General features: G+C 52.0%; 1 protein-coding gene across 1 annotated transcript in view; it reads left to right on the top strand.

Annotated features, from left to right (window-relative positions):
• LOC138792215 (short transient receptor potential channel 2-like) overlaps positions 1 to 13,149 on the top strand; it is a 37,717-nt gene that overhangs the window by 476 nt on the left and 24,092 nt on the right. The gene's annotated exons all lie outside the window — the stretch shown is intronic.

The raw sequence follows: 13,149 nt of genomic DNA, 5'->3' as shown, positions 1-13,149 counted from the left end.
GTCATCTACACATCCCCCCCATAACACAGTGTCATCTACACATCCCCCCATAACACAGTGTCATCTACACATCCCCCCATAACAGTGTCATCTACACATCCCCCCCATAACAGTGTCATCTACACATCCCCCCCATAACAGTGTCATCTACACATCCCCCCCATAACAGTGTCATCTACACATCCCCCCATAACACAGTGTCATCTACACATCCCCCCCCCCATAACAGTGTCATCTACACATCCCCCCCCATAACAGTGTCATCTACACATCCCCCCATAACACAGTGTCATCTACACATCCCCCATAACAGTGTCATCTACACATCCCCCCATAACAGTGTCATCTACACATCCCCCCATAACACAGTGTCATCTACACATCCCCCATAACAGTGTCATCTACACATCCCCCCATAACAGTGTCATCTACACATCCCCCATAACACAGTGTCATCTACACATCCCCCATAACACAGTGTCATCTACACATCCCCCATAACACAGTGTCATCTACACTTCCCCCCATAACACATCTACACATCCCCCCATAACACAATGTCATCTACACATTCCCCCATAACACAGTGTCATCTACACATCCCCCATAACAGTGTCATCTACACATCCCCCCCATAACAGTGTCATCTACACATCCCCCATAACAGTGTCATCTATACATCCCCCCATAACACATCTACACATCCCCCCATAACACATCTACACATCCCCCCATAACAGTGTCATCTACACATCCCCCCATAACAGTGTCATCTACACATCCCCCCATAACAGTGTCATCCACACATCCCCCCATAACAGTGCCATCTTCAGTTCTGTGCATTAGTATAAAAATATAACAACTTTACTGGAAGGTTTTGCAGCTTCACAGTACATGTTTCATAGACAGTAGAAATGTTGAGACAGACTTTAGTGCTGAACTTAGGTGCTTGGGAAAAGCAGAAGAAGAAGTTGTAGAGAGGAGAGGAGTTTGCCAGAGGAGCCCTAACTCAATGTAGACCTTGCACACTGCCGGAAGCTTTGGTAGATATTTTTAGTGAAGTGATACTCGTACCCACGTTTAGACTGTGTCTGCCGCCTTCTGGTATTGTAGAACCCATCCAAGTAGGGTAGTACGAGCCCCAGCTGTGGTTATCTGGGTGTAGCCAAGTGTCTGAGTCTTCCCAGTTAACTGCACCGCGCAGTAGCATACGTAGACCTTTATATACTGGTTGCTTTGTCCTACTGAGGTCAGTTCCTATCTCTTCAGGATACTGCCCTTCACTTTTCTGACATGTTCCTGGCATGGTCTAGGGTTTTCCTTGTGACTACTCCCCTTTGTTAGTGCTTAGCACTGCATAGTGTAAGTAGTGGTTCTTCATAAGAGAACGTTGGCTTAAGCTGCATCTGCTCACTTTGGTGGCTAGACTCAACTCCACTGAACTAGTCTCTGACACAAGGGTCCTGGCATCAGCCAGGCCCTGGCTTAGCTTCTGCAGGAACAGTGTTTTTTGTGTCCTCTCTCACTAAGAATCTGGATAAGACTGATAGCACTTCTTTCCACTAATGAAACTCCTACAGGAGCCTTTGTATACCTGCCTGTCAGTGGTGGGGATGAGTGTGTGCAGAGGAAAGAAGAAAGTGGATAGGATAGAAGAAAAGAGCACCTCCTAGTGGACAGCACAGAACACATGGTAGACATAGAAACATAAACCCATTACCTTCTTCAGCTGTACATAGAAATAAGCATATAAAAAGCACTGACATCTAGTGGGGAAACTCAATACCTCATCCACCATAACACATTAACACCCCCCCCCATAACACAGCTACACGTCCCCCCATGACACAGCTACACGTGCCCCCCCCCCCCCATGACATAGCTACACGTCCCCCCCCAAATAACACAGCTACACGTCCCCCCCATGACACAGCTACACGTGCCCCCCCCCAAATAACACAGCTACACGTCCCCCATAACACATCTGGATTCCAGGTTGTAAAGCTCACAGAGCATTGTCTATAGCCAGGATGAGTTAAGTACAATGTATCAGTCTGGAGAAACCACAAGCTTAGAATCTGAAAGGAAGAGTAAATTACAAGGATGACTATGTGGCCATTAAGCTTAAAGGGGTATTCAAGAGAACACACGGCACTGCATGTGCAGGACCTGTTATATGGCTGGCAGTCAGGTGAGGTGCACACAATGCTCACCTCCAGGAATCGTCCAGGCTTAGGGCGGGTTCAGAATTCCGTCGCCTGTACGCGCTCACGGCCACTCGCCTTTCTGCCGGCTCCATAGACACCATTCTATGGGCCGGCTCATTCCGCATTCCGCCGAAAGAATTATTCACGTCACGGAATTTGTCGGTGAGAATTCCGTAGTCTGAACCCGCCCCTAGGTAGTGCTCTGGTCATCACTTCTGTGTCACACGGAGGTTCGGCTGCCGACCACTTTCCCCACAGCCTCCGGGGTGTCAGGAGTGAATAGGTGCACAATGGAAAGATAGTGGATCCATGGAACGTCCAGTTATCCGGCTGAGGAGCAACAAGGTGCCAGGTTCTCTCCTGGTAAAAACTCTTCTTTATTGGTCAGTAATGTGACACGTATTGGGGGTCCTCCGCCCTCTTTATCCAGCATAATGTAACCCATATCTTACCTCACTTTATACTTAATCATTACTGGGTGAGCCGGAACGGTTTCCGCTGCTGCCGCCGGGGTCACCGATGGCGTCACCAGTTGTTTTCTGTGACCTGATGCAGTCTTACCGATGTGTCACAGAGGCCGTTCTATCATCTTTCTTCCATTAATACTGATCTGCCGCTAGTCATGAAGACGTCTCCGCTGTAACTGGACCAATACCGTGATCAGTGGCTGGAGAAGCGTCTGGGCAGAGCACCGGCTGCCAGTTAGTAACCAGGCTCCTCGGGGGTCACATCCCACCCAGAGCACCGGCTGCCAGTTAGTAACCAGGCTCCTCAGGGGTCACATCCCACCCAGAGCACCGGCTGCCAGTTAGTAACCACACAGGCTCCTCGGGGGTCACATCCCACCCAGAGCACCGGCTGCCAGTTAGTAACCAGGCTCCTCGGGGGTCACATCCCACCCAGAGCACCGGCTGCCAGTTAGTAACCCGGCTTCTCGGGGGTCACATCCCACCCAGAGCACCGGCTGCCAGTTAGTAACCACACAGGCTTCTCGGGGGTCACATCCCACCCAGAGCACCGGCTGCCAGTTAGTAACCACACAGGCTTCTCGGGGGTCACATCCCACCCAAAGCACCGGCTGCCAGTTAGTAACCAGGCTCCTCGGGGGTCACATCCCACCCAGAGCACCGGCTGCCAGTTAGTAACCAGGCTTCTCGGGGGTCACATCCCACCCAGAGCACCGGCTGCCAGTTAGTAACCAGGCTTCTCGGGGGTCACATCCCACCCAGAGCACCGGCTGCCAGTTAGTAACCAGGCTTCTCGGGGGTCACATCCCACCCAGAGCACCGGCTGCCAGTTAGTAACCACACAGGCTTCTCGGGGGTCACATCCCACCCAGAGCACCGGCTGCCAGTTAGTAACCACACAGGCTCCTCGGGGGTCACATCCCACCCAGAGCACCGGCTGCCAGTTAGTAACCACACAGGCTTCTCGGGGGTCACATCCCACCCAGAGCACCGGCTGCCAGTTAGTAACCACACAGGCTCCTCGGGGGTCACATCCCACCCAGAGCACCGGCTGCCAGTTAGTAACCAGGCTCTTTGGGGGTCACATCCCACCCAGGGCATCGGCTGCCAGTTAGTAACCCGGCTTCTCGGGGGTCACATCCCACCCAGAGCACCGGCTGCCAGTTAGTAACCAGGCTTCTCGGGGGTCACATCCCACCCAGAGCACCGGCTGCCAGTTAGTAACCACACAGGCTTCTCGGGGGTCACATCCCACCCAGAGCACCGGCTGCCAGTTAGTAACCACACAGGCTCCTCGGGGGTCACATCCCACCCAAAGCACCGGCTGCCAGTTAGTAACCCGGCTTCTCGGGGGTCACATCCCACCCAAAGCACCGGCTGCCAGTTAGTAACCCGGCTTCTCGGGGGTCACATCCCACCCAGGGCATCGGCTGCCAGTTAGTAACCAGGTTCCTCAGGGGTCACATCCCACCCAGGGCACCGGCTGCCAGTTAGTAACCAGGTTTCTCGGGGGTCACATCCCACCCAGGGCAGAGGAGGCAACAGTGAACGGCCAAGTCCCAGTGATTTCAGTTCTAATTCCCTCCGCAGGATCCAACACTGAGGCTATGTTCACACACAGGATTTTTGCTCAGTATTTTGCAACCAAAACCAGGAGTGGATTGGAAACACAGGCTATGTTCACATACTGTTAAAAACTGTGTGGATGGCCGTCATCTAATGGCCAATAACGGCCATTAGTTTAACCCGTTAGTGACCACCCACACGTGTTTTAACAGCGGTCATTAATGGGCCTTATTTATGTATTGGAATGCTCTGCGGCCCCAGTGTGACAGCTGATTCCCCCCCTGTAACTACCCAGAGCGGAGGATCCTCCACTCCGGGTAGTTTAACCCATTGAATGGCGCTAGCAAGTCATGACAGCGGCATCTAATGGGTTCCAGTGGCCGCGGGTACGCTCAAGTGATCAGAGGTTCCATGGTGCCGTCCGGTCCTCCATGGATATGCCTCTGCCAAGCCATACCAGAGGTCAGAGGTCAGATGCATGGCTTTGCAGATTGCCTGTTAGCATGATGTTGACATATACTGTACATGTATATATAAGTAGTAGTGCGGTGTATTCTATCAGTGATCAAAGATCACTGGTTAGTATTACACTAGTGTAAAAGTAATAGAAAGTGCAAGAAAACCCAATACCCCCCTAATAATAAAAATGCATTACATTCCCTGTACACAATAAACCGTTACATAAAAACAGATCAAAAACACGTATCGCCATGTCCGTAACAGCCCAATCTATAAAACTATATCATTAATTATATTGCATGACACACGCTGTAAAAAATTTGTAAAAAACAGTTCTAGAACTGCTGTATTTTATCAATCCGCTTTAAAAAATATATCATAAAAGAGATCAAAAAGTCATATATATGTAACACGGAAAATACGGACAAGGAGAGAAAGGAGCTGCCGCACCTCACACCTATGGCTGCCACTAATGCTGCACCTCACACCTATGGCTGACACTAATGCTGTACCTCACACCTATGGCTGACACTAATGCCGCACCTCACACCTATGGCTGACACTAATGCTGTACCTCACACCTATGGCTGACACTAATGCTGTACCTCACACCTATGGCTGACACTAATGCTGCACCTCACACCTATGGCTGACACTAATGCTGCACATCACACCTATGGCTGACACTAATGCTGCACATCACACCTATGGCTGACACTAATGCCGCACCTCACACATATGGCTGACACTAATGCTGCACCTCACACCTATGGCTGACACTAATGCTGCACCTCACACCTATGGCTGACACTAATGCTGCACCTCACACCTATGGCTGACACTAATGCTGCACCTCACACCTATGGCTGACACTAATGCTGCACCTCACACCTATGGCTGACACTAATGCTGCACCTCACACCCATGGCTGACACTAATGCCGCACCTCACACCTATGGCTGACACTAATGCTGCACCTCACACCTATGGCTGACACTAATGCTGCACCTCACACCTATGGCTGACACTAATGCCGCACCTCACACCCAGGGGTGATTCTAGCCTCTCTGCTGCCCGAGGCGAACTATAGAATGACGCCCCCCCCCCCCCCCCCCCCGTCAATCCGCCCACATTATAATCCACTACTGCCCCCCCCCCCCCCCACTGCTGTCCCCAATAAACATAATGTTTGGTCCCTTGCTGCACAGAGGATGTCAGGAGAGGAGGGGGCTGACTTTATAGGAGAGGTCCCAGCAGCACAGAGGATGTCACGAGAGGAGGGGGCTAATCCTATAGGAGAGGTCCCAGCAGCACAGAGGATGTCAGGAGATGAGGGTGCTAATCCTATAGGAGAGGTCCCAGCAGCACAGAGGATGTCAGGAGAGGAGGGTGCTGATCTTTTAGGAGATGGTCCCCCTCTTCCCCCCTTATAGATGGTCCCCCTCTTCCCCCCTTATAGATGGTCCCCCTCTTCCCCCCCTTATAGATGGTCCCCTCTCCCTTATAGATGGTCCCCCTCTCCCCCCCCTTATAGATGGTCCCCCTCTCCCCCCTCCCTTATAGATGGTCCCCCTCTCCCCCCCTCCCTTATAGATGGTCCCCCTCTTTTCCCTCCCTTATAGATGGTCCCCCTCTTCCCCCCTTATAGATGGTCCCCCTCTTCCCCCCCCCCTTATAGTTGGTCCCCCTCTTCCCTCTCTCCCCCCCTTATAGATGGTCCCCCTCTCCCCCCCCCTTATAGATGGTCCCCCTCTTTCCCCCCCCTTATAGATGGTCCCCCTCTTCCCTCTCTCCCCCTCCCTTATAGATGGTCCCCTTTCCCTTATAGATGGTCCCCCTCCCCCCCTTATACATGGTCCCCCTCTCCCCCCTCCCTTATAGATGCCCCCTTATAGATGGTCCCCCTCTCCCCCTTATACATGGTCCCCCTCTTCCCCCCCCTTATAGACGGTCCCCCTCCCGCCCCTCCCTTATAGATGGTCCCCCCCTTATAGATGGTCCCCCTCTTTCCCCCCTCCCTTATAGATGGCCCCCCCCCTCATAGATGGTCCCCCTCTTTCCCCCTCCCTTATAGATGGCCCCCCCCTATAGATGGTCCCCCTCTTCCCTCTCCCCCTCCCTTATAGATGGTCCCCCCCCCTTATAGATCGTCCCCCTCTTTCCCCCCTCCCTTATAGATCGTCCCCCTCTTTCCCCCCTCCCTTATAGATGGCCCCCTTCCCCCCCCTACCTTATAGATGGTCCCCCTCTCACACAACTCACCTGCCCTCCGTTCCCCCGTCGAGCCTCTCTGGTCTGGTCCCGGCTGATGTGCGGCTGCCCGGGGTGTCCCGTCCTGTCCCCGGCAGCGCGCGCATCACAGAGCTCCCCGTGCGCCTGTGCCTGTGACTTCCGGCGCACGGGGAGCTCTCTGATGCGCGTGCTGCCGGGGACAGGACGGGACACCCCGGGCAGCCGCACATCAGCCGGGGGACTAAGGCTGCATTCCCACGTTCCGTGATCCTGACGGATCACGGACGTGGAATGCATGTACTGGAGCCCCCCCGCCCCCGGGAAGTATCTGTAATGAGATGCTGTGAGCGGGGGAGACTGTATTCATAAGCGCCGCGCTGTAGTATCAGCACCGCGCGGCTGATTTAGTACAGCGCGGCGCTTATGAATACAGTCCCCCCCGCTCACAGCATCTCATTACAGATACTGCCCGGGGGCGGGGGGGCTCCAGTACATGGTACAGTCAGGGCCGTTTTAATACATTGGTGGGCCCAGTGCACAGCCCTCAAGAGTGGGCCCCCCCTTACCTTTCTGCACATTGTATAATGTACTGAATTTGCCCCCACACTGTATCAAGAGCCCCAATACATACAGTAGTTACCTTATAACACTATTTCCACCATTCAGTGATTACATATTACATAAAAACTGCACTAAATAAAACAGAAAGATATCACCATTGATACCATTACATAATACCACCACACCATGACCCCTATCAGTACAACCCTATAACAGAGTGAAGTTACATCCAGTGACTCACCGGGGGCGTCTTCTCCGATCAGAGTCTGTCACCTTTTCTTTCTCTCTCCATCCAGCGTGGGCCACCTTGAAGTCTTCTCCTGGCTGTGAATCTTCTCTCCAGAATCTGCCAGACAAATATTTTAGGCTCCAACACATACAGTAGTTAGGTCCCTTGTACCCCTATACAGTAGTTACACCCCTCTGTACCCCTACATAGTTACACCCCTCTGTGCCTCCATAGTTTTAAGGTGTCCCTGTAGTATATAGACCCTCATGTGCTCCTCCAGTTATATACAGCCCTCCTGTGCGCTCCCCCATTAGTATATAGCCCCCCTGTGCACTCTCCCCAGTAGTATATAGCCCCCTGTGCTCACCCACAATAGTATATAGCCCCCCTGTGCTCTCCCCCAATAGTATATAGCCCCCCTATGCTCTCCCACAATAGTATATAGCCCCCCTATGCTCTCCCACAATAGTATATAGCCCCCCTGTGCACTCCCACAATAGTATATAGCCCCCCTGTGCTCTCCCACAATAGTATATAGCCCCCTGTGCTCTCCCCCAATAGTATATAGCCCCCCTGTGCTCTCCCACAATAGTATATAGCCCCCCTGTGCTCTTCCCCAATAGTATATAGCCCCCCTGTGCTCCCCCTCAATAGTATATAGCCCCCCTGTGCTCTCCATAATATATAGCCCCCTGTGCTCTCTCCCATAGTATATAGACCCCTGTGCTCCCCAATAGTATATAGCTCCCCTGTGCTCCCCAATAGTATATAGCCCCTGTGCTCCCCAATAGTATATAGCTAACCTGTGCTCCCCAATAGTATATAACCCCCTGTGCTCCCCCATAGTATATAGCCCCCTGTGCTCCCCCATAGTATATAGCCCCCTGTGCTCCCCAGTAGTATATAGCCCCCTGTGCTCCCCATAGTATATAGCTCCCCTGTGCTCCCCCATAGTATATAGCTCCCCTGTGCTCCCCCATAGTATATAGCCCCCTGTGCTCCCCCAAAGTATATAGCTCCCCTGTGCTCCCCCATAGTATATAGCTCCCCTGTGCTCCCCCATAGTATATAGCCCCCTGTGCTTCCCAATAGTATATAGCTCCCCTGTGCTCCCCAATAGTATATAGCCCCCTGTGCTCCCCCATAGTATATAGCCCCCTGTGCTCCCCAGTAGTATATAACTCCCCTGTGCTCCCCAATAGTATATAGCCCCCTGTGCTTCCCAATAGTATATAGCTCCCCTGTGCTCCCCAATAGTATATAGCTCCCCTGTGCTCCCCAATAGTATATAGCCCCCTGTGCTCCCCCATAGTATATAGCCCCCTGTGCTCCCCAATAGTATATAGCTCCCCTGTGCTCCCCAATAGTATATAGACCCCTGTGCTCCCCCATAGTGTATAGCCCCCTGTGCTCCCCCATAGTATATAGCTCCCCTGTGCTCCCCCATAGTATATAGCCCCCTGTGCTTCCCCATAGTATATAGCCCCCTGTGCTCCCCAATAGTATATAGCCCCCGTTCTCCCCCATAGTGTATAGCCCCCTGTGCTCCCCCATAGTATATAGCTCCCCTGTGCTCCCCCATAGTATATAGCCCCCTGTGCTCCCCCATAGTATATAGCCCCCTGTGCTCCCCCATAGTATATAGCCCCCTGTGCTCCCCCAAAGTATATAGCTCCCCTGTGCTCCCCCATAGTATATAGCTCCCCTGTGCTCCCCAATAGTATATAGCCCCCTGTGCTTCCCAATAGTATATAGCTCCCCTGTGCTCCCCAATAGTATATAGCTCCCCTGTGCTCCCCCATAGTGTATAGCCCCCTGTGCTCCCCCATAGTATATAGCTCCCCTGTGCTCCCCCATAGTATATAGCCCCCTGTGCTCCCCAATAGTATATAGCCCCCGTTCTCCCCCATAGTATATAGCCCCCTGTGCTCCCCAATAGTATATAGCCCCCGTTCTCCCCCATAGTATATAGCCCCCCTGTGCTCCCTGATAGTATATAGCTCCCCCATAGTATATAGCCCCCCTGTGCTCCCCAATAGTATATAGCCCCCGTTCTCCCCCATAGTATATAGCCCCCCTGTGCTCCCCAATAGTATATAGCCCCCGTTCTCCCCCATAGTATATAGCCCCCTGTTCTCCCCCATAGTATATAGCCCCCCTGTGCTCCCCAATAGTATATAGCCCCCGTTCTCCCCCATAGTATATAGCCCCCCTGTGCTCCCCAATAGTATATAGCCCCCGTTCTCCCCCATAGTATATAGCCCCCTGTTCTCCCCCATAGTATATAGCCCCCTGTGCCCACCCGCAGCAGCAGCGGACGGGGCAGCGGCGGACGGGGGGGCCCTGCAGGGGGCGCCATGGAGGGGTAAGTAGATTACCCATCCATGGCGCTCCCCCCTGACAGGCTGGTGGCCGGAGCCCTGTGCGACCGCATTGGTCGCACATAGCAACGGCCGGCCTGCTCGGGGGGGGCCCCTTTAACCAGTGGGCCCGGTGCACGTGCACCATGTGCCCTCTGGTTAAAGCGGCCCTGGGTACAGTCAGTGGCGGATTATAATGTGGGCGGCCGCCCGAACCGCTCATATTATAATCTGCCACTGAATGCCGCCCCCATGAAGATAGCTGGTGGCGCCGCCTGAGGCAGACGATTCAGGTCGCCTCATCATTGCGGCGCCCCTGCTCACACCTATGGCTGACACTAATGCTGCACCTCACACCTATGGCTGACACTAATGCTGCACATCACACCTATGGCTGACACTAATGCCGCACCTCACACCTATGGCTGACACTAATGCTGCACCTCACACCTATGGCTGACACTAATGCCGCACCTCACACCTATGGCTGACACTAATGCTGCACATCACACCTATGGCTGACACTAATGCTGCACCTCACACCTATGGCTGACACTAATGCTGCACATCACACCTATGGCTGACACTAATGCCGCACCTCACACCTATGGCTGACACTAATGCTGCACCTCACACCTATGGCTGACACTAATGCTGCACATCACACCTATGGCTGACACTAATGCCGCACCTCACACCTATGGCTGACACTAATGCTGCACCTCACACCTATGGCTGACACTAATGCCGCACCTCACACCTATGGCTGATACTAATGCTGCACATCACACCTATGGCTGACACTAATGCCGCACCTCACACCTATGGCTGACACTAATGCTGCACCTCACACCTATGGCTGACACTAATGCTGCACCTCACACCTATGGCTGACACTAATGCCGCACCTCACACCTATGGCTGACACTAATGCCGCACCTCACACCTATGGCTGATACTAATGCTGCACATCACACCTATGGCTGACACTAATGCCGCACCTCACACCTATGGCTGACACTAATGCCGCACCTCACACCTATGGCTGACACTAATGCCGCACCTCACACCTATGGCTGACACTAATGCTGCACCTCACACCTATGGCTGACACTAATGCTGCACCTCACACCTATGGCTGATACTAATGCTGCACCTCACACCTATGGCTGACACTAATGCTGCACCTCACACCTATGGCTGACACTAATGCCGCACCTCACACCTATGGCTGACACTAATGCTGCACCTCACACCTATGGCTGACACTAATGCGGCACATCACACCTATGGCTGACACTAATGCCGCACCTCACACCTATGGCTGACACTAATGCCGCACCTCACACCTATGGCTGACACTAATGCCGCACCTCACACCTATGGCTGACACTAATGCCTCTCGGCTACATTTAAAAACTAATGCCAGGATGCTGGTATATAATTAGATCAAACCATATTGCCCCATGTACCACGTGCAGGTTCCCTGGATCACATGAATCCCTACACTAACTCACCACTGTGTCAGTCAGCGACCGTCATCCCCGCAAAGTGAGCGCAAGCAGGGAAGGGAGGCCATAGACCGACCCTGCAACCCCAATGTCACAGGAGTAAACCCCAAAGGCGCCCCAAAACCCAGCAGGCCCCGCCAGAGGAGAAAGCTGCCACCAAGCAACACAAGTGTGAACATGGTCTTACTGCTCACCATTGCTCCTGCAGGTAGAATGGGAATGATAGGAGGTACTAGTCATGTGTGCACAGGTGCCTCCTGCTGATTACCCGGAGAAGTGCTAACACTATGTAAAACTTGGTATCCATAGAAACTACAGATCTTCCCGCAAAAAATAAGCCCATAACCAGCTCTATCGCGCAAAAGATAAGAACGCTATGGATCTTGCAATCTGGCGACAGGTTTTGTGGGTTTTTGCCAGGAAGACAGTTTCTATTGTGCCAAAGTGGTAATAGTTAAAAAACCTATATAAATGTGGTATCGCCGTAACCGTAGCGACCCAGAGGATAGCGGAAGTTTAAAATAACAGCAATTATTTATCATTAAATGGCGGCCATCCCCTAAATTCCATCAGAACGTGAGCATAGCCCATCTTGGGTTTCAGTCCACTCCTGGTTTTAGTTGCAAAATACTGACCAAAATCCTGTGTGTGAACATAGCCCGAGTATCTGATCTTGCAGAGAGAATTAGAACTTACCAAATTATCTGGGACTCGGACGTTCATTGATGCTTCTTCTGCCCTGGGGGGATGTGACCCCCGAGGAGCCCGTGCGGTCACTAGCTGGAGGCCGACCTCTGTACACCCTCTCAGGCTTCTGTGGGATGAATACAGCCGCGGGTACGGCATGTGACCTACAACTCTATTTATTTCTATGGAGCCGCCAGAAAGAGCCAAGTACACCGGAAGAGTGCTGCACTCGGCTCCTCCCAACAACTCCATAGGAATTATTAGTGGGGGGTCTATTCATAACACAGAAGCCGGGCCTGATACGGACATCACGGACATAATACCCCTATAATGTGAAACCGCATCCCACATAGACTATACTGAACCTCACAATAACCCACCATATACTGCACCCGGCAGCTGAGAACATTCACTTCATAGGAACAAACGGAAAATAAAATGCATTATCTACACTCCCCAAGGGCAAGAAATCCCCAAAGTGTCATCATATCCTGTATACATACTGTACAACCGCTATATATGCGTAACTGCACGCTGCAATACACAGCAATGCTATCTGCCAGACTACTCCATCCTATGTATATCAGTGTATCCACTGTATATAGGAGGCAGTATTATAGTAGTTATATTCCTGTATATAGGAGCAGTATTATAGTAGTTATATTCCTGTATATAGGAGCAGTATTATAGTAGTATATTCCTGTATATAGGAGCAGTATTATAGTAGTTATATTCCTGTATATAGGAGCAGTATTATAGTAGTTATATCCCTGTATATAGGAGCAGTATTATAGTAGTTATATTCCTGTATATAGGGGGCAGTATTATAGTAGTTATATTCCTGTATATAGGAGCAGTATTATAGTAGTT

This window comes from Dendropsophus ebraccatus, chromosome 5 (genome assembly GCF_027789765.1).
Source record: "Dendropsophus ebraccatus isolate aDenEbr1 chromosome 5, aDenEbr1.pat, whole genome shotgun sequence".
Taxonomy (NCBI): Eukaryota; Metazoa; Chordata; class Amphibia; order Anura; family Hylidae; genus Dendropsophus; species Dendropsophus ebraccatus.
Note: the sequence above shows the minus strand (reverse complement) of the source record. Positions and strands in the feature narration are given on the sequence as shown.